Source organism: Bos taurus, chromosome 26 (assembly GCF_002263795.3).
Source record: "Bos taurus isolate L1 Dominette 01449 registration number 42190680 breed Hereford chromosome 26, ARS-UCD2.0, whole genome shotgun sequence".
NCBI classification, from domain to species: Eukaryota; Metazoa; Chordata; class Mammalia; order Artiodactyla; family Bovidae; genus Bos; species Bos taurus.
Window position 1 is genome coordinate 8,995,761 of NC_037353.1, and position 24,353 is coordinate 9,020,113.

At 44.9% G+C, this 24,353-nt stretch overlaps 1 protein-coding gene across 28 annotated transcripts in view; it reads right to left on the reverse strand.

Moving 5' to 3' along the window:
* Nucleotides 1–24,353, reverse strand: part of SGMS1 (sphingomyelin synthase 1) — a 323,882-nt gene that overhangs the window by 295,180 nt on the left and 4,349 nt on the right. For 3 of the 28 annotated variants that reach the window (NM_001206135.2, XM_059881891.1, XM_059881889.1), the window contains exon 2: nt 6,091–6,240. The exons of 22 other annotated variants lie outside the window; for them this stretch is intronic. The gene's annotated coding sequence lies outside the window, so the exon portion shown is untranslated. Of the gene's footprint in view, nt 1–6,090; nt 6,241–12,398; nt 12,533–24,353 lie in introns of all 28 variants that reach the window. 3 more of the 28 variants (XM_059881890.1, XM_059881887.1, XM_059881884.1) reach the window with 2 other exon arrangements.

Genomic DNA, 24,353 nt, shown 5'->3' on the forward strand with positions numbered 1-24,353 from the left:
ATGCTCCAAAAAAGAGAATTTCACTATTGGTAAACTTTTTTTCATTATTAAAGAATGAAATTGTTACAATAGAAATTCTTACCAATAAGAAAGAATTGGTAAGTCCTGGTGAATGGATACTTGACATTTGGTTTGTGGTGATGGAGGGGACACATGAAAGCCAAGTAGCTCTGAAGTCCCTTGCAGAGGGAACAGTGATGGTTCAGGAGACCATGAAGAGTCAACGTGTGAGGAGGGATCAACACAGAAGCTCTGAGGCCTTCTAGCCTTGCTCTCACCTTGGTTCTAGCCTGATTTCACTAACTGATGACTGTGAAACTACACAAGCCACATCTCCTCCCTGAGCCTTTTAATTCTAGCATGAGACAACAAGGCAAATGATCTTAAAGGTTCATTCCACCACAAGCACTGCAAAGTCAGTTTGCTTTTAAGCTACCGAGTCTGGGAAGACAGCAGGAAAAATAAGTAAAAATACCCAGATACAGAGAAGTGGCTATGCACCCACACAGACACCATCAGGGGCCAAAACAATGAGGAAGTCACAGACGAGTGTGGACGGCGGAGTGATGGTGGTAGAAGCAGCCAGCAGCAGGCGAGACCGCACAGCAGAAGCAGGAGAAGAGAGGTTGCACGCGGGTGGAATGTAGGGGGAGCTGGAACAACTCAGTGACCAAATGCTGAAAGAGTTGAGGAGAATGAGGAATGACAAGACAACCAAACTAGACAGATTTGTCAGAGATCAACAGACTGAGTGTTCAACCCCCTGTCCCCCAACAAAGTAAAAGACCCCCACACAAGGCTCGCTGCTTGTCTGAATTTATCTTGTGTCCTAACTGTTCTACCCTTGCATTTTCAATCTCATGCTACCTTCACCTTTGCTGTCAGAAGCCCAAAGTTTAATGTAAATATGTAGGTGTGGTTCCTCTGCAATAGCCCACTTCAGAGGCTGCACTTTTCAAAATTTAGATATTCCTGGAAATCGACAATGTGACTGTTGAATGCTAGCAAGCCATTTTCTTGTGCTGCATAAGTTTATGCAACGACTCCAGAATTTCAAAACAGGAAAATGAAAAAATCATTTTTAAAGGATTTAGTAGAATGTCAAGAGTACACCTTAAAAACGACTAAGATTTTATTGTTGTCACTTTATTGGCTTGTGAAGCAGGAAAATTGTTTGAATTCAATCATATTCCCAAACTGACCAACTGAAACGAGGCAACTTCTTCATTTCTGCCCAGAACAGGCCTCAGAACCCCACCTCTTCAGCCAATCTTCCTTTTTAATGATTGTAGGTGAAAAGAGAAGGCGATGGCACCCCACTCCAGTACTCTTGCCTGGAAAATCCCATGGACGGAGGAGCCTGGTGGGCTGCAGTCCATGGGATCGCGAAGAGTTGGACACGACTAAGTGACTTCACTTTGACTTTTCACTTTCATGCATTGGAGAAGGAAATGGCAACCCACTCCAGTATTCTTGCCTGGAGAATCCCAGGGATGGGGAAGCCTGGTGGGCTGCCGTCTATGGGGTCGCACAGAGTCGGACACGACTGAAGCGACTTAGCAGCAGCAGGTGAAAACATCAATCTGATACAACCCAGTTCTACCAGTTATAAAAAAGGAGAAAGAGCAAACGACTTCAGCTCAAAATCTGGTCTCTTCCACCACTAGACTGAAGTGAAGTTCGCTCAATCATGTCCAACTCTGAGATCTCATGAAGCCCACCAGGCTTCTCTGCCCGTGGAATGCTCCAGGCAAGAATAGTGGAATGGGTAGCCGTTCCCTTCTCCAGGGCACCTTCCTGACCCAGCGATCAAACCTGGGTCTCCCACACTGCAGGCGGATTCTTTACCATTTGACCACTGGGGAAGCCCTTCCACCACTAACGACTCACTAACTTCGGGCACATTCTTCACTCCTTATCTCCCTCTCTGCATCTACAAAGAAGGGGTCGTCATCATTGCGTGCTCCCATACAGTAATCAGGCTACAGCCCCTCGCACCGGATGAGATCATGTCTGCAGAGGCACTTAAGGAGAACACAAATGAAAAAACAAGCATGAGGTGTCATTACTGTCATCCTGTACGGGGTGGGGTGGGAGGGCAGGTGAGTGTATTTCACACACAGTCACATCCCAACTGCCTCTTTCAAGTCAACCATATGCTTCTCCCCCGTCACAGCTGGCTGTTGAGCAGATGCTGGAATGGATACAGGCAGAAAGGTGGGGAGGAAGAATGTTTCGGTTACCCAGCTTCAGTCCTCCTGGTTTGAGGAAGATAAAAAAGTAATTTCTTATCCATGTATATTTCACTAATCTTTTTTGAGAACCGTCAATGTGTCAGACACCAGGCTAGGTACAAAGAAGCATGAGTTTTTTTGTTTTTTGTTTTTTAACAAAACAGGCTGTGCTCTCAAGCATGTTCACTCTGGAAACAGCTAAGTAGCCCATCACAACCCAGTGTGCTTGGTGGCATAATGGAGGCAGGCATAGGGGAAACCCCAGCCCGGACCACAGAGTGGGTTAGGAGGGTGGTGAGTCAAGTCTTGAAACATGAGAACAAATGAGATGAGTCAAGCAGGGGAAAGGCATTCTAAGTGGGCAGAAGGTGTGGAAGCAGGACCCACGCAGGAAGGGAAAGAGTACCTGAGAGGATGACAAGGGGCCATCAGCGGAGACTCACGCTCAGGCTTTCTCCTGAGGGCACTGGGAAGCATGGACATATTTAAGCAGGACTCACATGGTGACCCTTGCAGCTGAGGAAAAGGACTGTGACAACATTTGGGAGAATGGAACGAAGGCAGGGCAGGAGGTGGAGCGCTGTACGTACAGAAATCCAGGCAAGCAGCAATGCGGCCTTGGGAATACAGACGAACACAAGAGATGGTAAGGAGGTGGAGGGACCTTGCTCTGGGGCTGGAGAGACGGGGGTAACAGGGCAGGAATTCTTGATGCCTCCCTGGTTCTGTCTTAACGACTTGGAAGAGGATGGTCTTCTCACAAGACCCTCGAGAAGTACAGCCATGGCGGGCACGGCGAGTTCACTTGTGCTGTGTCATTATACATGCATTCACGTGTCTGAGGTCATCCTGTACATTTGTGACTAACCAAAAAGTCACACTCTTCAACATTTACCTGCCTACTGTGAATTCCCACAGGTAAGATGGAGTGTCTAGGCAAGATGGAAGGTCTGGGCAAGAACTCAGTTCAGTGCTCTTACCTTCACTAGCCAAAATAGGAACGGCCCTCACATCGGACTTGACGCTCAGAGAGGTTACGTGGCTTACCTCAGGCCACACAGTTAGCAGAAGAGGGAACTTCACTTTAATCCTGGATCGTATGCTTCCAGAAAGTCAGTTTTTCACCTAGAATACTACACTGCCTCATTAAGGGCCTAGTCATATGACTTACATGTAGTAAGAGCCCAGGAGTCTTGTTCCGCGGCCACGTTACTCTTCTTTGCCACTGCCTTCCAATAACAGAGTCCAGGCCTGAACTACCTCCTTCCAGTCCCTGGAAACACTGTTCCCACTGCTGAGCTCAGGCTCAACTGTCCTGTCAGCCTGCAGAGTCCAGGCCCATCCATGCTCATTAAAGTTCATTCCAACAGTTACTTCCAATAACCAGCTACTCTGTGGCTCTGCAAACGCAGGGAGAATGTTCTGATTTCTATAGGAGCTATTTCTGAATTCATCTGTCCTATCTTACATCATGGCACTGAAATCCTCAAGGGTGGTCCTGATTTTACACATATTTGTATCACTGGCTAAACCCAGCATGATATTTCTCCTCCTCCTTGCTCTCCTACCAGTGTTACCTCTGGGAAGAAGAGAGGGCCAGGCCCTGGAGAAGGACGCACAGAGCTTATCTGGAGCCTGTCGCTCACCTAGCACTGTCTTAGGCACCAGACAGCAAGGTCTCTGAACTTATAGTCCAGTGGAGATAGGATATTTAAACTAATAATAATAATAACATATGTACACCAAAACACATCAAACAAACACCCAACAAAATTGAGGGTTCATTATATTATTCTGTTTTCTAGTTGTTCAAAATATTTTCATAATAAAAATATTTAAAATGAGGAAAAAATAAGTGAAAAGCCTCTACTCCCTGGGGAAGGAACTAGCTAGTCAGACTGATTCATTTACAAAGGTTCTATACAGAGAAAATCTTACTGTAACTTGTTTTTAACACCATATTTCACAGGCGGGGGAAAGAAGCAATCAGGGGAAAGAAAGAAATGCACACACGTAGATGATATAAATTTAATCCAACAATAAAATGAGGTTCTCAAGTCACTCTAGACTTTCCTCATTTCTACCTCCATACCCTCAAAAATGGTAAATGATAAAAGAAAATAACAGAAAACTATAGTCACTTTCTAGTACATTTTGGCCTCAGGAGAGGAAGTGCTATTATCAATCACTACCATTTACTCTACATCCGCGATGTGCTGGGCGTTTACAGACACGACCCCATCGTGACTCTGTGAGATGAGCCTTATTGCCCCCATTTTACAGATGTGACAATTAAGATTCAAATAATTCAAGCCATTAGATCAACATCCTGCTGTCAGGGATGGCAGAGCAGGCACCCAAACCCATCTCTGCCAAGACTCAAAGCCCTGATTTTACTTTCATTACACCGTGCTGTGTGCCTTCCAATAGTCGATATTCCCTTTCATTTTTCATAAACATCTGGGCTCCACAAATGAGTGAATCTGATAAAGAAAATCTCCACCAGGCAGTTTAGTAAATTAAAAAAAAAAAAAATCCAAGAAACTATAGTCTTGAAGTATACAGTGTCAGAAATAGTACCTCCAAATGTTAACTCAAAGTAATAAGCAAAATTGAGTGGTAAAGAACTCAACTGTACAATCCTCTACAGTCATAAAAGAAATACCGCGTAACTATTTTAAACAGCCATAACATCTGAAGGGATCTTAAAGATGCAACTGGCAACAAATCGATGAGAGGAAAAAAATGAATTCTTAAAGTCACTTTCTAATACTATCTATCTTTAAACATTTCTTACTGTGGACAGTGTACAAAACTCACCCTCTACATGTCAACAGAGGAATAAGACAAACCAGAGCCTTTGTGAGCAGGCTGAGATTTTATTATTTACTGAATTCTCAAAAATTAGGAAGAGCATTAAATTTGAAATACAGACCGCTGCTTATTCCAGTAGTAGTAGCATTAACAAGTCTGGAAATGAAATACAAATTAGAAAATGGAACGATCAAATTTAATCTATATATCAATAAATTTACTCCTAAAATAGAGACCTAGGTACAAACAGGTCTGCACTTTCTCCGCCACTTCTTCCCACACAGTCTGGGTATCAGGACCTAAACTACTCTGACCACATGTCCCAAACTATAAGGAACGAGAGCTCCTTCTACCAGGTGGACCCCAACCTCCTCCATCCCACCTCTGAGAAAGGGAAGTGGCCCCTTGCAGGAATCTGCATAGGCCAAGCTGCTGAGCAAGGAGACTTGAGGGTCGTACCTCAGGAAACATGCACACGTACATACAAATCAGGTAGAGGAAATAGGGAAGGAGTCAGAGAAGGAACAATTGGGAAGATCAGAGAACAGGAATACACGGAGTCCCCAAGAACCAAAGAAGGAAAAGGAAACGAGAGAAAGGAGCTCCCTGACAGTCAAGAAGGAAGATAAAGAAGCTTTTGCCTAGATACCCGACACACTGCCAGGTAAGTGAGCCACACTCAAAATGTTAATGATACAAAAAGACCCCAATTATCTTTTTTTCCTAAAGACACATCCCTAATTATATCTTGTATTTTGAATCAAAAAATTGATTCAGACAGTATTACAATTATTCTTTGAAGTAGAATATTTGACTGATGGTCAAAAGAGACCATCAGTCTCTTTTGCATATAAAAATTATATGACTGAGGATTAAACATGTATGTTATTTTGTTCCAGAGATCACCTATTAAAATCGAGGACCTTTTAAAATCTATTCCACAACTCTACAAACCTATACACATATGTGTCACTAAAAAGACCAGGAGAAATGACAACAATTAATTGAACAAAAAGAAAGAGCATGCAGTAAGGAAACAGACCTTTAGTATAAAACTATAATTCACAATGCTAGGACTTCGCCGGTGGCCCAGTGGCTAAGACTCTATACTCCCAATGCAGGCGACCTGGGTTTGATCGCTGGTCAGGGAACTAGATCCCACGAGGCACAGGTAAGAGTTCCCATGTCACGACTAAAAAAAAAAAAAAAAAAAAAAAATCTTGAGTGCCACAAGTAAGGCCCAGTACAGCCAAAGAAATAAAACAAAATAAATATATATTTTTAATCCACAATGCTACCAGTAAACTCATGGACAGGGTTCAGATACATCCTTTGTCTTGAGAAAACATGAGCAGCTTAAGCAAACAGACTTGACTGGCCTCATTTAAACCGTGGTTAATTACAGTTAACTGTTATCTACCCTGCAAAGTACAAAACATTTCACTTCTTTTTCCACAAAACAGGAAACGAACCTCAATTTCCCACTTCTCCAGAAATTATCGCAGATGTCATTGAAGGATGACCAGACACCACTAAGCCAGGGGCCCACTGAATGGAGTCAGGGGAGAGTCTGCTGCCCTATATTCTCCAGCAGACCTCCCCTACCACACTGATTTGAAAAATATGTAAGTTTAAATTTAGAGGGCTTGTGGGATACACAGAGCCTGCAGCCCAGACCCTGAGCTCCCCTCCAGACAGAGAGACAGGCTCACTGAAGAGCAAACCCCTTATATAAACCCTATCTATATATCCAGAAAGGGTTCAAATGAGACTTTCAGCAGCTAAGACTGAGCTGAGGAAGCAGGGCTACTGCCAGATTTTTCCTTCTTGAGGTACTGACAGGCAAAGCTAGCAAGGCAAAAGGTATGAAAACATCAGGCTGTTTTCCAAGAACCCTGACAGGCCTCACTCAAGGCTGCTGCCAAGTCCGCTGACGAGACCGCTCACAACTCCTATGAAACTGCTCTCTTGACCTCAAGCAAACACTAAAGCTTTCAGCTGAACGCTGTTGAAAGTACTTGGGTGTTTTTCATGTCTGTGAGGTAGGCATTTCCTGGACCAAACTTGGACGTGGTAGCCCTCTAATAAAACTGATCACAAAATGGCACAGATTTTTCTTTTTTTAAAGTCTATTTAAAGATGATTCACTCCAAGAAATTCACAGCAGCAGCATTATTCACACTAAAAGGTAGAAGCAACGTCCCAGAAGCAATCCCAGTGTCCACCAACAGACAAACAGAAAAGTACGGTGTCTACATACAATAGAATATTATTAAGCCTTAAAAAGAAAGTAAATTCTCATATATGCTATAGTATGGGTGAATCCTGAAAACATGCTACATGAAATAAGCCATATATAAGGACAAATACTGTATTATTTCATTTATATGAGGTACCTAGAATAGTCAAATTCATAGAGCAAGTACAATAGCCAGAGGATAGAGGGGGGAGGGAATGGAACGTTATTATTTAATGGGCACAAAGTTTCAGCTTGGGATGATGGAAACATTCTGAAGACAGATGGTAGTATTGGTTGTATGTAAGTGTGAATGTCCTTAATGCCACTGAATTGTACACTCAAAAATGGTTAAAATGGTAAATTTTAAGTTATGTATATTTTACCATAATTAGAATAATAAATAAAAGATGTTTGTACTTTCTAAAAGCAAACTATAGATTTGCTTAGTCACATCTTAGAAATATATTTTAGACCTATACAAATACAATATATATACATATATTTCTGTTTGAGGATCCAATGCAATTGTCTCCAGTAACCATTCTTGGCTGAAGTCCCATCTTTGATTTTAACATAGAAGGCCAAAGAGCAGAAGGCTTTCTTCAAACGTCATTCCTGGCATTCGTGAGCAGGCATGTGATCAGTGACTGCTTCACCACTCAGGTTACACATCAGCATGGCAGCATCAGCAACATGAACAAGGCACAGCCTTCAGACAGTTCCTGTTAACATCCAAAGACTCATTTCCAAATGCTGGGGAGCATTCCAGAAGCATACCTCAGAAGAAAACACTCCTCCACCCGAAGGCAAACCATGTGACGCCCAAGGGATTCTGTCATGTACTTACACAAGATGTTCAAAGACGGGATGGGAAGGCTGGTTATTACATATTTGAAAAGGCTGTTTGCATAAAAGGAAATTCTAACACTGCACTTTGCAGATAACAGCATTGACACAGGACACTTACTAACAATATCAAAAAGCCCGCTTGCTGACAACCCAGGGTTGCTTGTAGGCAAAGTAGTCGATTGTTGGGAACCGAGCTGCCTTGAAGGAGCAAACATTTCTCACATATTACCTCCGTAAAGATTCTTTTGTCATTCTTCCCCAGGGGAGATGCTGAAATTGGTGTGCAGGTAGTGAAAGCTGAGATGCAGATGGAGATCTGGAAAACAGCTTTGTTATCTTAAAAGCCAATTACACTGCCCCAGTGCCACACTTCCAGAGCCCAGGCTTAGGGATGCGCTATTCTCTCAGCTGGCTGTGGGAAGCGGCAATCACAGGCCAAAATATCAAAGGAAAATGTGTATAAGATTTTATTTCTGCTTCTGAGATCATCTAGACATATTCTCCTCTGCATACCACACTAAGCCAGGGTGAGGGATAACTTCAAAGGAAACTGTAATATCACCAAGGAAATCTTTATGTCCAGGAGTTAAAGAGGAAATGCCAGTCATTGCTCAAAAGTTCAGTAAGCTGGATACAAACTACCCCTTACAGCATCTTAGATGGACAGCTAGCCAAAATAATAAAAAACAATTCAAAAACCAAACCAAATAAATAAAATAAATGAATAAAAGCCTTGCTCCTACCTCCTCCACCTCAGCTGAAAGTCAACACCTACCCAGGTTCAAAAATGTTCACAACACTGATCATACATGCTGAAAAATGAAGTTCTTGTGGCCTAATGTCAAACTCTGTTATAATTTTTCATATTAGCATTGTTAATAACATTTATAAAATTTCAGATTTATATTCCATATCTCAGAAGTCAATTTTAGAAACAGTGATATTTAGATTTTAACATTTCCATCCTTGGGCATTTGGTGAAAATGTTTATTCAATGTGCACATCTAGTATTTACAGAAAAAATGGAAGGGAAACACATCCAAACAACAGTATTAATAGTTATCTCTGGGTAGTGGGATTATGAAGGATATTCTTTCTGCTTATATATTTTCTAAATGAAAGAGGAGCAAAAGGAGTCAGAGAGAAAGGGAAGGAACAGGCTAAGATGGGGAGAGGAGGAGGAGGAGGAGAAGGTGAAAAAGTTTTTCTAAAAAGAGAAGCCAAACTTAGGTTAAAAGGCAAATAAATGCTGAGCAGCCTTGAACAGCCAGCACAGGCTGCCCCCTGCCTCCAGCAGTTACCTTCACATGGACTCTGACAGCAGCTGTGACCCTAGTACTCTTGCCTGGAAAATCCCATGGACGGAGGAGCCTGGTAGGCTGCAGTCCACGGGGTCACTAAGAGTCGGACAGGACTGAGCGACTTCACTTTCGCTTTCACTTGCATGCATTGGAGAAGGAAATGGCAACCCACTCCAGCGTTCTCGCCTGGAGAATCCCAGGGACGGGAAGTCTGATGGGCTGCCATCTATGGGGTCGCACAGAGTTGGACACGAGTGAGGCGACTTAGCAGCAGCAGCAGCAGCAGGGATCCTGCCCTCAAAGCCACCCTTCCCAGGGATTGCCTTCCTGAACATTTTAGCCCAAACTGTTAAGAGTCCCTGTGACCGCATTTTCGTCACACAGGCCCCACCTCACTCTGACTCAGGCCCTGGCTTGCTGTCGTCTATGGTGTTTGCCACCATGTGGAGGAACACTTCATTCTTAGAAATCATCTAGTTTCAATCCCTTCCTGGAGCCTGGCGAAGCCTGGACTGGAACCTATGCGTCCTGACTCCCTGCTGGGCATCTTATCCACTCAAGTTCGTGGTCGTCAGGCCCATCTCGACTGCTCTGTCTGGAGAGGGACCCCCGACAGCAAAGACCCACATGCCTTCCTGTGTGGATCCCAGGAGCTGGCCTGCTCGCACACGGTAGAAGCTCCCAGGGTTTGGCCAAGAATGCAGCCCTTTCACATGCTCACCAAATGACAGTCTGACTGGGTCTCAATACTGGGACAGGCAGCCACACTACCAGATTCAGTGATTCAATTCCTCTTCCTCAAGAAACCTGCTGCCCGTTTGTCTTTGAAGGAATCTAGCTTTCTTGAAGCTTTGTGGGGCCACCAATTTGAAATGCAGGCTGGTGTTGGGCACAGACCTGCTTGGAAGAGCTGTCCCTGGGTGACTGGGAGCAGCCACACTGCTGCCTCGTCGAAAAGATGCCCATCTGGGCGTCAGGATAAACGGATTCCAGTCCAGGCTTCGCCAGGCTCCAAGAAGGGATTGAAATTATTTGATTTCTAAGAATGAAGCACTCCTCCACGTAGTGGCAAAAACACCGCAGATGACAGCAAGTCAGGGGCCCAAGTCAGAATGAGGTGGGGCCCACGAGAGGAGACAGTGAACAAGAGGCGATTCCAGGTGACTGCTGACTGGGCTTGTGACAACTCGAGCCCTGAGAACGGAAGCCAGAAGGGAGAGCAGGAATGTGCCCCATTCCCCGTATGACGGTGGCTTCACCACCCTCTCACCCGCAGAGCCTCACACTGCAGTGGCGAAGGGAAGATGGTTTAACACGAAGGCGTTATCAGTAACACATCTCAGTGACTGACCTCAAGCTCGCCAGAAAATCAGTGATTTCAGGTCAAGGATGTAGCCAGTAACGGGTATAACAGACAAAATCTGACTTCACAGGTGGTTGATCGTGTCTGAGCATTTATAAAACTTAATGAGAGAGTCGATATGGTTGACTATTTTGCTAGGATACTGTACGCTAGTCAAAGAGCAGGAACCATATCTGCCTAGTTTATCCCTGTGTCACCAGCACCCGGCAGGGCTCCTGGCGCATAGGAGGCTCCCAACCAGTGTTTTCTGAAGAGTGTATTTCTCACGAATGCTGTATAGAACTCTTTATACATAACAATGTGTTTTGGAAAACTTTCTACAAATATTCCTCTGGTAATCTTCTTTTTAAGGGTTGCCCAGTATTCCATTATTTGGATATGTGTCATTTGCTTAACCAACCCCAAACTGTTGTATACTAGCTTTTCAACTTTTCACTATGACAAACATCTCTGTGATAAATAATGGTCTTAATTATTTCTTAAAATAAACCCCTAGAGTAGAATTGCTGAATCAAATAACAGGATTAATGCCTTTCCTCTTAAAGTTACCCTCATCTTGAGCACCAACTGTCATGAACTCTATTATTTGGGTAAACTACTGTGGAAGTCTCAAGCAGAGGAGTCTCCTAAGACAGGAGACTTTGACATCAACAGCCAAAGTCCTACACTGTCCTCTCTAGACCTGTGTACCCATCAGACCCAGAAATCTGAGAAGCAGTATCTGCTCAAGTGGTCTGCTCTCCTCCCGAGGCTCAGCCTTCTCCTGCTCCGTGGAGGACAAAAGCACACTGCAGCATCACACACGCCTCCCCTCCTCCTCTCCCAGGGAGCTGGCTGGTCTTCCACCATGCTAGCTTCATCCTGTGCTTCTTTTTTCCCAGAGGAATAACTGAATGTGTTCCCACCATAAGACATAGCAATGTCAAGTCCCAGATAACTGTGCTGAGGCTCTCAGCCTGTGTCTGCCTCCCCGCTTTAGGCAAATCACATCTCATTAGTTCCTCTAAAAGGGGGACAGACAGCAATAAGGAGAAGCCCTCAATGGCCCAATTCTATCTTTTCATCCACTTTCATAAAAATAAACCTTTCAGAGCTCTTCCCGGTGGATTTAATGAAAGCTTTAGACACTCTCGCCAGAAAAATGCACACCCAGAATGACAAACCGGATTTAAGTGGCTTCCTGAAATTCACCTATGGACCCCGATAAGAACCCCCGAACCACTGATTGGGTCTTCAAACCCATGGCCAAAAGGAGGCCTGAGATATTCCTGGGGTGTTCATGCGACCCTATCTCTGTCTCTAAAATCAGAGGGAGGGGAAAGTCCACCATGTCCAGGGCCCCTTGGAAACCTGGAAGTCAGCTCAGCACAACTGCTGCTAACTCTCCAGGGCCTTTCAAAGGAACTCAGGTGTCACTGCACAAAGAGTGGCAGTGCAGCAGATGCCGACGACCCACCCTCTGAGGGGCACAGAGCCCTTCCACGGCACAGGAAGGCTTTGACTCCCGACCTGCTGCCAGGCCTCACACTTGCTACCTTGACCGTGGTGTTCACCCTGTCACCAAGAACACTCCACGCACACAGAGACTTTGTTCACACCTGTATCCTCAGCCTCGTCCAAGCCGGAGATGCTGGTCCCAGTGAGTCTGAAGGCCTATACCAGAGACCGAAGCTGCCACGGAGGCTCCCACGGAGGGCAGCGACATGCATGGGCCATTCTGTGCACCTGGGACCTTCGGGTAAGGAGACTGAGGTCAAACACGGGGAACGGGCACAGGCTCTGGGATAAGACGAGGAAGAAAAACAAGGGATCGGATGACAGACCGCAAGGTAAAAAAATCCCAGCAGCTCACAGCCACTGAGCTGGGGACAGACGGGCAGTCCCAGGGCACCAGCTCTCAGTCTCCCTCATGGACCCCCTAGTCAAGCGCATGGACAACGCACCGGCAGGGCACCACCCCCCTCAGACCGTAACCCTCTGCCACCACCTCCGTCACCTCACAGCCAGGAAGCAGCCCCCCACAGCCTCCTGCGTGCGCCAAGGGCCTCAGGTGACAACACTGTGACGCAGTGCTTAATACTGCCATTTCCCACAGGAGAAGGTCCATGCCTCAAAAGGACAGCACCTGTCCCCTCTTGCCCTCTCTTGGTCTCAGGTGACCGCAGCAGCCTGTCTCAGGCTAAAGGCCACGGATTTTCCCTCAGGACAAAATGTTTCTCTCAGGATACCGAGCAGGCCGGCCGGAGGCTCTCCTCTCCTCTTCCACTCACCCAGCCTGCCCATCCCTCCTGGTTTCCCTCAGAGCAATAGTCTCTGCCCTTCTGGCCTCAAGCCCCCTTTTCAGACTAAGTCGCTTCAGTCGTGTCCGACTCTGTGCGACCCCACAGACGGCTTTTCAGACTGGCCTCAGGCAAACCCTCAGCCTGTGTTTGCCGGAAGGGTAAAAGCACCTCTCCCCTTCAGCTGCTTTTTCTCTCCCCTTTTTGATCCTCTGGCCTCTGCTACTGTCCCCCACAGCTGGAAGGGGGAGCCCTTCGGCCAACCCTCCCCTCCTCCTCAGGGGACAGTCTTTGTGACTCTCTCTCCACCTCTCAGCTCCTGGGACTTTTTCCTTCCACCCCCAAACGTCACTTGACCTGTGACCCTTGGAAGTTCCATTCCTAACCTGAGTATCATCCAACCAGCCCCGCCCGCCCCACCCCCACCAGCTTAGCTAAAGAGCACCCCCCACCCTCACCCCATAACCTGAGATTAATGGTAACATCCCATAGGCTTTGTCCTCAGGTAACATTTGTTATAACATCCTTTGCGGATTCACACAGCGGGCCCGTGAATCAAGCACTGAACACTGCACATTTTGCACCTTTAGCTCAGACAGCCTGCCAGAAGGGACATGGATCACAAGCTGTAAAACACAATAGTGGAGAATCAACCGCTTACTGCTGTTTCTATAAAGTGGTTTGGATACACAACTAACAGGATCCGGGAAGGCCGTTCTGAAATAACTTTTTTTATTAAAAGAATAATAAACGGCTGATGAAAGGGACTTCGCCAGTCACTCTTTCAGGTGTCCCCCAGTGACAGGACTCACGGATGTGGGGACCAGGCGACTAGTAGTCAGCTAATCCAAGCTCTCCACTTACAGATAAGGAAGCTGAGGCCCAAGTTCACCAAGTCATAGCCCGGCTGGCAGGGTATTTGTAAAGGCATTAAGGAGAGGAGGGGGAGGAAGAAGGGAGGACAAGGAAAGTGAGAAGTGCAAACCACCGAAAACAGAACTGAAACTGGAATTTAGCACTTTGCCAGAAACTAAGGGCAAACAGAACCTTGCTTTTAATAAAGAATCTTCCTTTTAAAAGCTGATATACCTTAAAGATAGAAAGCCATTCATCTTCTGCAGGTTTTATGTTCCTAGAAAATAGCTAAAAATTAGCCACAGTTGTCAGTCAACTGGCACGCACCCCCTGACCTCCTGAGTGGCTCAGAAGGGCACTCCCAGCTCCGGATTCTTACAGCGTCTGTGGGCCCTCTGCAGTCAAAATCCCCTCGCTTAAAATGGAAACCACAAAAACAAAAGGAAACAAAACCAAAATATGCCAGATCTAGTTCCATCTGTGCTACCCTATGGTGTCAGCGTCTCACGTGCTCTGGCACGTGGGGAACCAGGAGTGGGCCACCTCCCTGTCCAGCTCCCCTGGCCCACCCCAGGGGGCTTGGTGTGCAGCTGCCATCCTGTGCCCACCACTTGGTGGTGGCTTTACCTGCAGATGTGCCTGTCTCCCCCACGAGCCCCTTGGGAACCCAGACCCCGTCTCACGCATTTCTGCATCTCAAGGCCCCACAGGGGTCTGGCCCATAGCTGACCCCCAGCACACGTTCACCCTCCACTGCTGTAAAGCCCAGGTTGAGAACACCTGGCCTGTCTGGCCGCCCCAGTCTCCCTTGGCCCTCTCCCATCCTCTCTGCCCTGCCACATCACCTCACCAAGCAAACCAGCTAATCCCAGCTGCTGGGGCCACAGGAGAGCCCCGACAACGAGCACAGGGAAAACTCTGGAACGTTTCCTCCCAGTTTACCTGCACGATCTTCTCTGAGGTGATCCTAAGTCACCATCTCCTAAAAAACCTTTCAATCTGAAAATGTTCTGATTCCTCAGTTTCACGTGTAACACTGCTGAGATGAGGGAAATGCCGTCTTTTTTAATCGCAAAACAGAAAACTTCGCCTGGAGTAACAGTGGATCATGCATTTGGTGAGGGCTTTCCACGTGCAAGCTAAATGTGGACACAATGTGGCTATTTTACCTCACAGCTGGAGACAGGCACAGCCCTTCTCTTTAAGTGCTTTCCTACAAACAGGTAATTTTCTACTACAATTAGTCCCGTCAAATAAGACAATCTTCTGTCTCTCTACTATCAGGCTATGCATCGTCATACATTTTTAATTTCTCCACGTGTAAAGTTTCCCAAACGGGTAAAACGATGGACACCAAGCCTTTTTGTGCCTATGGAAGGGAGTGGGGAGGGTGGAAAATAACAAAATAAAAACAAATCAGGCATCTTCCTAGGATGAAATGCACCAGATGGCACTTCATGCTTCTAATATTAAGCCTTAACTTGCATTTCCAAATTTTCTCTCCACCCTGGGTCCTCATCCATCTAACCCATATCAGAAAACACTGGCAAGGACAGAAAGCATTTTCTCCACTGCCCTGGCCTGGCTCAGACATCCCTCTGCTGGCCTAGATAAACTGGACCACGTGAGTTCAGTTTTTATTTCATGAGGTGGACAGTATTTAAAATTTCTGAATCGGCAATCGTCTCACCTGACTGTAAGTAGAAGTAAGAGCAGCTGACTTCACTTACGTGAGTACTGATTATGGAAGTGGTTCTCAGAGTGGTCCCAGGCCAGTAACACCAGCATGATCCGGGAACATGTTAGACATGTAAACCATCAGGTCCCAGCCCAAGCTATCGACACTTGCCTCCAAAACTCTGGTGGAAGTGGACCCAGCACAAGCGCTTTAACAAGCCTCCAGGTGATTCTAATATGTGCTGAAATCTGAGAACCATCAATGTAGGCTGATAAACCTCCAAGGTCACGGGATTGCCCTGCTAGGCTAACGTGTGTTTCCCGATTCTATGTAATTATAATGGCGCCATACCAACAGCACTTACCCTGGTAAGTGCTGCCAACTGGCAAAGGCCTCAAACACTAAACTTCCTCAGGGCCCTCCTACTTAGTTGGGCAAATTACTTGTACTCCACACTCATGTCTAAAAGGGGATAATAATAACAGCCATCTTACAGGACGGTCACAAGAGTCCAGGGCTTACATAGGGTCTGGCACACAGTTCATCTTCAACAAGTATGAACCCCTGTAATTACTACACCTTTGCTAAAAGGTTTAATCAAAATAGGAATACAGCAAAATAAAACCTGCTTTTAGCATGCTAATGTGAAACAGGAAAAGATGAACATCACATCTCCTTATAGGACATCAACTACACCCCAGCGACTCAGTGAGTAAGAGACTAACATCACCCTGAACTCTCACCTTTTTCCAATGGACTTTCCTTCAAAACTACCCTTCTAACTTCCTCCTTTTTTCTCTATAAAATAGCATTCCTCTCCTTTACCTGTTGGACTTGCCTATGATTTTTGCCATGGCTTGCTTGTCCTGAACTGCAAGTCTCTGCTATTCCCAAGGGACTTCCCTGGTGGCTCAGACGGTATAGAATCTATCTGCCTGCAATGCAGGAGGCCCAGGTTCAATCACCTGCCTGAGGACATTCAGGACCAAGAGACAGCACCTGAGAGACAGTGCCTGGCTTCACAGTCTATCATGCATTTACTTGCTCAGCCTACAACGTAAGTTCCCACTATATGCCCGGCAATCTACAGGGGAAAAAAAAAAATTCTCTCTACAGGACTGTGCCTCCAGCAGTCTTTCTGGACATCCAACAACTCTGGGGCATAAGGCCTCACACACCTCAAGGGAGACACGAGAGGAAGGCAATGAATATTAGCAACAGTAGTCATAAGAACAGCATTTATACTGTGATGACCTTCTGCCAGGAACTAAGCACCTGACAAAGGTTTACTTACGGTCCTCAACCTCTGAGGTACCTGCTGTTATGAGACCCACCAGTGAGGGTTAGGGAAACTGAGGCATGGAAGGCCTGCATAGCTTGCCTAAGGTTCCACAGCTCCTAGATAGTAAGGCCAAGACTTAAGCCCAGGAACAGTGCTCTTAACCTCTATATTAAATGACAGAGAGCTGTTAGTTACCTAGGCAATACTAGTCACTTATCACTGATTCCAAAGCAATGACTTTTAAGTCAAAATTCAGGCACAAAATCTACTGTCATATCGTTCAATACCAGGCTCCCGAAATCTTGGACAGAAATGCTAATTACACTTTGTTTCTCAGGCCCCTTCACTATCCTGTAATCTAATTCTACTCAAGTCAAGTAAAAACTCTTCCAGACTGGACAGCTACATGCAAAAGAATGAAATTAGAACATACACTAAAGTTATATACAAAAGTAACCTCAAAATGAACTTAAGACCTAAATGTAAATAAAACTCCTAGAGGGGAACATAGACAGAACACTCTTTCACATAAATCACAGCAATATCCATTTTTGGATCTGTCTCCTAGAATAATAGAAATAAAAACAAAAATAAACAACTGGAATTTAATTAAATTTATAAGCTTTTGCACAGCAAAGGAAACCATAAACAAAATGAAAAGACAACATACAAGTTGCTGCTGCTGCTGCTAAGTCGCTTCAGTCGTGTCCGACTCTGTGCGACCCCATAGACGGCAGCCCGTCAGGCTCCACCGTCCCTGGGATTCTCTAGGCAAGAACACTGGAGTGGGTTGCCATTTCCTTCCCCAATGCATGAAAGTGAAAAAATAAAGTGAAGTCGCTCAGTTGTGTCCGACTCCTAGCGACCCCATGGACTGTAGCCCACCAGGCTCCTCCGTCCATGGGATTTTCCAGGCAAGAGTACTGGAGTGGGTTGCCATTGCCTTCTCTGAACCTACAAGCTAGGAGAAAAATATTTGCAAACAATGTTACCGACAAGGGCTTAATTTCCAAAATATACAAACAGCTCATACAGCTTAATAGCAAAAAAAAAAAAAAAAACTCCCTATCAAAACAGGCAGAAGACCTAAATAAACATTTCTCCAAAGAAGAGATATAGATGGCCAACAGGCATGTGAAAAGATGCTCAACATTGCTAACTATTAAAGCAATGAAAATCAAAACTACAATAAGGTATCACCTCACACCAATCATTAAAAAGTCTACAGGTAACAGATGCTGGAGAGGGTGCAGAAAAAAGGAATCCTCCTACACTGCTGGTGGGAATGTAAATTGATACAGCGACTATGGACAACAGTATGGAGATTCCTTAAGAAAGTAAAAACAGAGTTATTATATGATCCTGAGATCCTAATCCTGAGCAAATATCTGGCATATCCTGGACATACATATATATCATATATATCTAATTTGAAAAGATATATGCACTCCAATGTTCATCATAGCACTATTTACAACAGCCAAGATATGGAAGCAAGCTAAATGTTCACTGAGAGGTAAGTGGATAAAGAAGATGTGGTGTATACATATATACACCATATATATATATACACATACATATATATAAAATCAGCCGTAAAAAAGAATGAAATAATGCCATTTGCAGCAACATGGAGGACATAGGGACTTCCCCAGTGGCTCAGCAGTAAAGAATCCACCTGCAATGCAGGAGACCCGGGTTTGATCCCTGGGTCAGGAAGGTCCCCAGAAGGAGGGCATGGCAACCCATTCCGGGACTCTTGCTTAGAGAATCCCATGGACAGAGGAGCCTGCCAGGCTATAGTCCATGGAGTCGCAAAGAGTCGGGCATGATGAAGCAACTGAGCACACACTCACACACAGATGGACCTAGACATGTTGTGAGCTAAGTCAGATATTTGTCTTATGTGAGGTAAGACAAATATCATGTAACATCAATTACATGTGGAATCTGAAAAAATGACACAAAAGAACTTACTTACAAAACAGAAATAGACTCACAGATATAGATACAAACGCATGGTTACCAGAGGGGGTAGCAGGAGGGGGACGGGTGGGGAGGTGGGTGACAAATTAGGAGTTTGGGATTAACATACACACATTACTATATATAAAGTAGGTAAACAAAGATGTTCTGTTTAGCACAGAAAGCTATATATAGTATAACAACATATAATGGAAAAGAATCTGAAAAAGAATACATGTATGTGTATGTGTAAAATTTAATCTCTTTGCTGTACACTTGAAACTAACACAACATTGTAAATTAACTATACTTAAATTTAAAAGACTCTTGCTCTTTGGAAGAAAAGTTATGACCAACCTGCTGCTGCTGCTGCTGCTGCTGCTAAGTCGCTTCAGTCGTGTTCGACTCTGTGCAACCCCATAGACGGCAGCCCAGCAGGCTCCTCTGTCCCTGGGATTCTCCAAGCAAGAATACTGGAGTGGGTTGCCATTTCCTTCTCCAATGCACGAAAGTGAAAATGAAAGTGAAGTCGCTCAGTCGTGCCTGACTCTTAGCGACCCCATGGACTGCAGCCTACCAGGCTGCTTCATCCATGGGATTTTCCAGGCCAACCTAGACAGCATATTAAAAAGCAGAGACATTACTTTGCCAACAAAGGTCCATCTAGTCAAGGCTATGGTTTTTCCAGTAGTCATGTATGGATGTGAGAGTTGGACTATAAAGAAAGCTGAGCACAAAACAATTGATGCTTTTGAGCTGTGGTGTTGGAGAAGACTCTTGAGAGTCCTTTGGACTGCAAGGAGATCCAACCAGTCCAACCTAAAGGAGATCAGTCCTGGGTGTTCATTGAAGGGACTGATGTTGAAGCTGAAACTCCAATACTTTGGCCACCTGATGCGAAGAGCTGATTCATTTGAAAAGACCCTGATGCTGGGAAAGATTGAGGGCAGGAGGAGAAGGGGACGACAGAGGATGAGATGGTTGGATGGCATCACCAACTCAAAGGACATGGGTTTGGGTAGACTCTAGGAGTTGGTGATGGACAGGGAGGCCTGGCATGCTGTGGTTCATGGGGTTGCAAAGAGTCGGACACGACTGAGCAACTAAACTGAACTGAACTGAAATTTTAAAAATTAATAAAAAACCACTCCTCACCGAGCAGCATTTCTCCCTACTCCTTACTGCCCTGGCACCATACCACTTAACCTTGATTATAAGCCATCTGCCACAGAGAGTTCCTTAATTGTTTCTTTCTTTTTTTTTTTTTAAGATTTTTGATACGGACCATTTGTAAAGTCTTTATTGAATTTGTTACAACATTGCTTCTGTTTTATGTTTTGGTTTTTCAGCCACAAGGCATGTAAGATCTTGGCTCCCAGACCACAGATCAAATCGCCATCTCTGTGCAGGAAGGCAAAGCCCCCCTGGACCAACAGGGAAGTCCCTTACTGTGTCTTATATGTTGGTCTTTCTTCCCCAGTCACAACAAGGTAGAAGCATGGACTTACATGAGTACACTTGGGGAGCGTTACACAGTTAATCAGTAGGCTTGTTCACTTTGCTTTTCTGACACTTCTTTATTATCAGTCCCTAAGAAGCAGAAGTATGAAGTCTGTTCTATTTAAAGTCAGCACTAGGGGAGGCACTGGGCTTCCCTGGTGGCTCAGCTGGTAAAGAATCCGCCAGCAATGCGGGAGACCTGGGTTCGGTCCCTGGGTTGGGAAGATCCCCTGGAGAAGGAAAAGGCTACCCACTCTAGTATTCTGGCCTGGAGAATTCCATGGGCTGTAAGTATAGTCTATGGGGTCACAAAGAGTCAGACACGACTGAGCGACTTTCACTCACAGGAGGTATACGACACCTACATTCACTAACCAGCAAATGTTTCAAAGTTGTACTCCCTGCCTCTCCTACATTATCTCATTTAAAGCCCTCAGCGGCTCAGCAGCCTTGGGGAGGAGGCTGCAGGCATCCAGCCTGAGGAAGGAGAAACCTGGGGCCACCAAAGGAGAGAACTTGCCCAGTGTCACTTAAGGCAAGTGAATGGAGAATGGAGATTGAAACAAGATCTGTCTCCCAAGCCCATACACTCTGCCTTCCTCTAAAGTTCAGACTAAGTCCAGGTTCAAATTCTCCTCAAAACAATACATTACTTTTGTTTTAAAACAAAATCTTACGATAGAGAAAATTTAAGCTCAATTGAATGTCATTAGAAAAAGATGGGACCACTATGCTCATGGACAGCATTACAACTAGGGAGGAAGAGGTGTCGACTCTCCCCCATGTTAGACTATACATTCAACGCAATGCCACTGCGTTTCTAAGACGTTGTTAAGAATTTGATAAGCATTCCAAAATGTATATGAAAGAGGAAAGGTCCACAAATAAATAAGCTCTGAAATGCAAGACACTGCAGAGCTACAATAATAAAAATAATCTGGCACAGAAATAGATGACTGGGACAGAATAGAGAACTTAAACCCTGTGAAGAATCTCAAAATCTGAAAATGCAAACGAACCTGTTTGTGGCAGAAAGCAAACCAGTGGTGGCCTCCTGAGTCTGGAGACAAAAGTGAGAGGAAAGGCAAATGAGAAGTTGTAGTGTGAGGGCAATGGTCTGGATCTTGATTGTGGTGGTTTCAGAGGTACACATCCTGTCAAAATTCATCAAACTGGGGGCTTCCCTAGAGCCTCAGATGGTAAAGAATCTGCCTGCAGTGCAGGAGACCCTGGTTCGATCCCTGGGTCAGGAAGATCCCCTAGAGAAGGGAATGGCTACCCTCTCCAGTATTCTTGCCTGGAGAATTCCATGGACAGAGTAGCATGGCGGATTACAGTCCACCAGGTCACAAAGAGTTGGACACCTCTGAGCAACTAACACTTTCACTTTCTGGTGGTCCAGTGGTTAAGACTCCATGCTCCTACTGCAGAGGGTGCAGGTTCAACCCCTTGTTGAGGAAGTTCCACGTAGCATGAGATGTGGCCAAGGCCAAAAAAAAAAAAAAACCATTAGATTGTACACTTTAAATATACAAGTGAAGTTTACCAATCATAGATTATAAATCAATAAAGTAGAAGAAAATAAACATAAGGGAATCTGATGAATGATAGAGGCAGTTCCACATTTATCCCTAAAATACTAGGGATATAGTTTAATGATTTGGGGGAAACTGGCTCACAAAATGGAGAAGGCGACGGCACCCCACTCCAGTACTCTTGCCTGGAAAATTCCATGGACGGAGCAGCCTGGTGGACTGCAGTCCATGGGGTAGTGAAGAGTCGGACATGACTGAGCAACTTCACTTTCACTTTTCACTTTCATGCATTGGAGAAGGAAATGGCAACCCACTCCAGTTTTTCTTGCCTGGAGAATCCCACGGACGGGGGAGCCTGGTGGGCTGCCATCTATGGGGTCACACAGAGTCTGACACGACTGAAGTGACTTAGCAGTAGCAGGCTCACAAAATGGAAAGGAAAAAAATAACACCGAATTCCTTACTTATACCATGTATTAAGACAAACCTCAAACAGATCACAGCCGTCATTGTGAAGGTAAAAGTAGGCAGTTGATAAAAGAAACTACAGAATATATTTGTAACTTGGAGTAAGGAAGAACATCTTAAGATTCTTACTGTGAAAAAGGCAAAAAGTAATGGCATTGGGCTGTATCAAAATTTTAAATTTCTGAAATTACCACTGAAATTGTCAAGAAGCAACAGCTAGAACTAGACATGGAACAACAGACTGGTTCCAAATCGGGAAAGGAGTACGTCAAGGCTGTATGTTGTCACCCTCCTTATTTAACTTCTATGTGGAGCGCATCATGCAAAATGCCGACTGGATGAAGCACAAGCTGGGATCAAGATTGCAGGGAGAAATATCAATAACATCAGATATGCAGATGACACAACCCTTATAGCAGAAAGCAAAGAGGAACTAAAGAGCCTCTTGATGAAAGTGAAAAAGGAGAGTGAAAAAGCTGGCTTAAAACTCAACATTCAAAAAACTAAGATCGTGGCATTCAATCCCATCAATTCATGGCAAATAGATGGGGAAACAATGGAAACAGTGACAGACGTTATTTTCTTGGGCTCCAAATCACTGCAAATGGTGACTGCAGCCATAAGATTAAAAGACGCTTGCACCTTGGAAGAAAAGCTATGACAAACCTAAACAGTGTATTAAAAAGCAGAGACATTTCTGACAAATTCTGTCTAGTCAAAGATATGGTTTTTCCAGTAGTCATGTATGGATGTGAGAGCTGGACTATAAAGAAAGCTGAGTGCTGAATAATTGATGCTTTTGAACCGTGGTATTGGAGAAGATTCTTGAGAGTCCCTTGGACTAAAAGGAGATCAAACCAGTCAATCCTAAAGGAAATCGGTCCTGAATATTCATGGGAAAAACTGATGCCAAAGCTGAAACTCCAATACTTTGGCCACCTGATGTGAAGAACTGACTCATTGGAAAAGACCCTGGTGCTGGGAAAGATTGAAGGCAAGAGGAGAAGGGGACAACAGAGGATGAGATGGTTGGATGGTATCACCGACTCGATAGACATGAGTTTGAGCAAGCTCTGAGAGTTGCTGATAGACAGGGAAGCCTGGCGTGCTGCAGTCCATGGGGTGGCAAAGGGTCGGACACAACTAAGCAAGTGAACTGAACAGAACCATTGACAATCTCATTCTGCCTTTAGATGACAGAAGGAAATTAATATCCAAAATATGTAAGACATCTGCAAATCAACACATTAGAAAAACAGACTAAAGTCAAAGAAATTGTAAAAACTAACAAATACATTAAAAGGTGCTTAAATTCATTAAGAAATTACCTAAATTCACATTACAACAATAAGGAGCCACTTTATAGCCATCAAGTACTGAAAAAATTAGAAAGATGGTTAATACCAACCACTAGAGAGGATGTGGTGAATCAGGAATCCGTCATGCACTGCGGTGAGAGTGTCAGCCAATCCAGCCACACTGGAGACTAACTTGGCAGTATTTAGTAAAAATCGGGGTTTGTTCTCTTTAACCCAGCCTTCCCACTCCTGGGTACATACACTTAGAGCAGTGGTCTTCAAACTTTCCTAGGCAACAGTCTCCAAGCTTGTTCGTTGTTCAGTCACTAAGTCGAGCCTGACTCTCTGAGATCCCATGGACTGCAGCACACCCAAGACTTGCCCTAAAACACAAACTGATGGTCTCTGTCCCCAGGGTTTCTGATTCAAGAGGTCTAGGTTAGATCCTGATTGTATCTTCCCAGGTGAGGCTGATGCTGCTGAGTGTGGACCACTGTAAGAACCACTGCCCTAGAGATAGTCTCACAGGTATCATTAAGAGATGCTCCAGGATATTCCTTCATCACAGCTTTGCTCATGGTAGCAGGAATGGAGGTGAGCTAAGTGTACATAATTAGAAAAATGGTGAGATTAGTGGGTATATAGCAGGCCAGCCATACCATACTGGATAAACCTATGCCAACCACAGGTAGC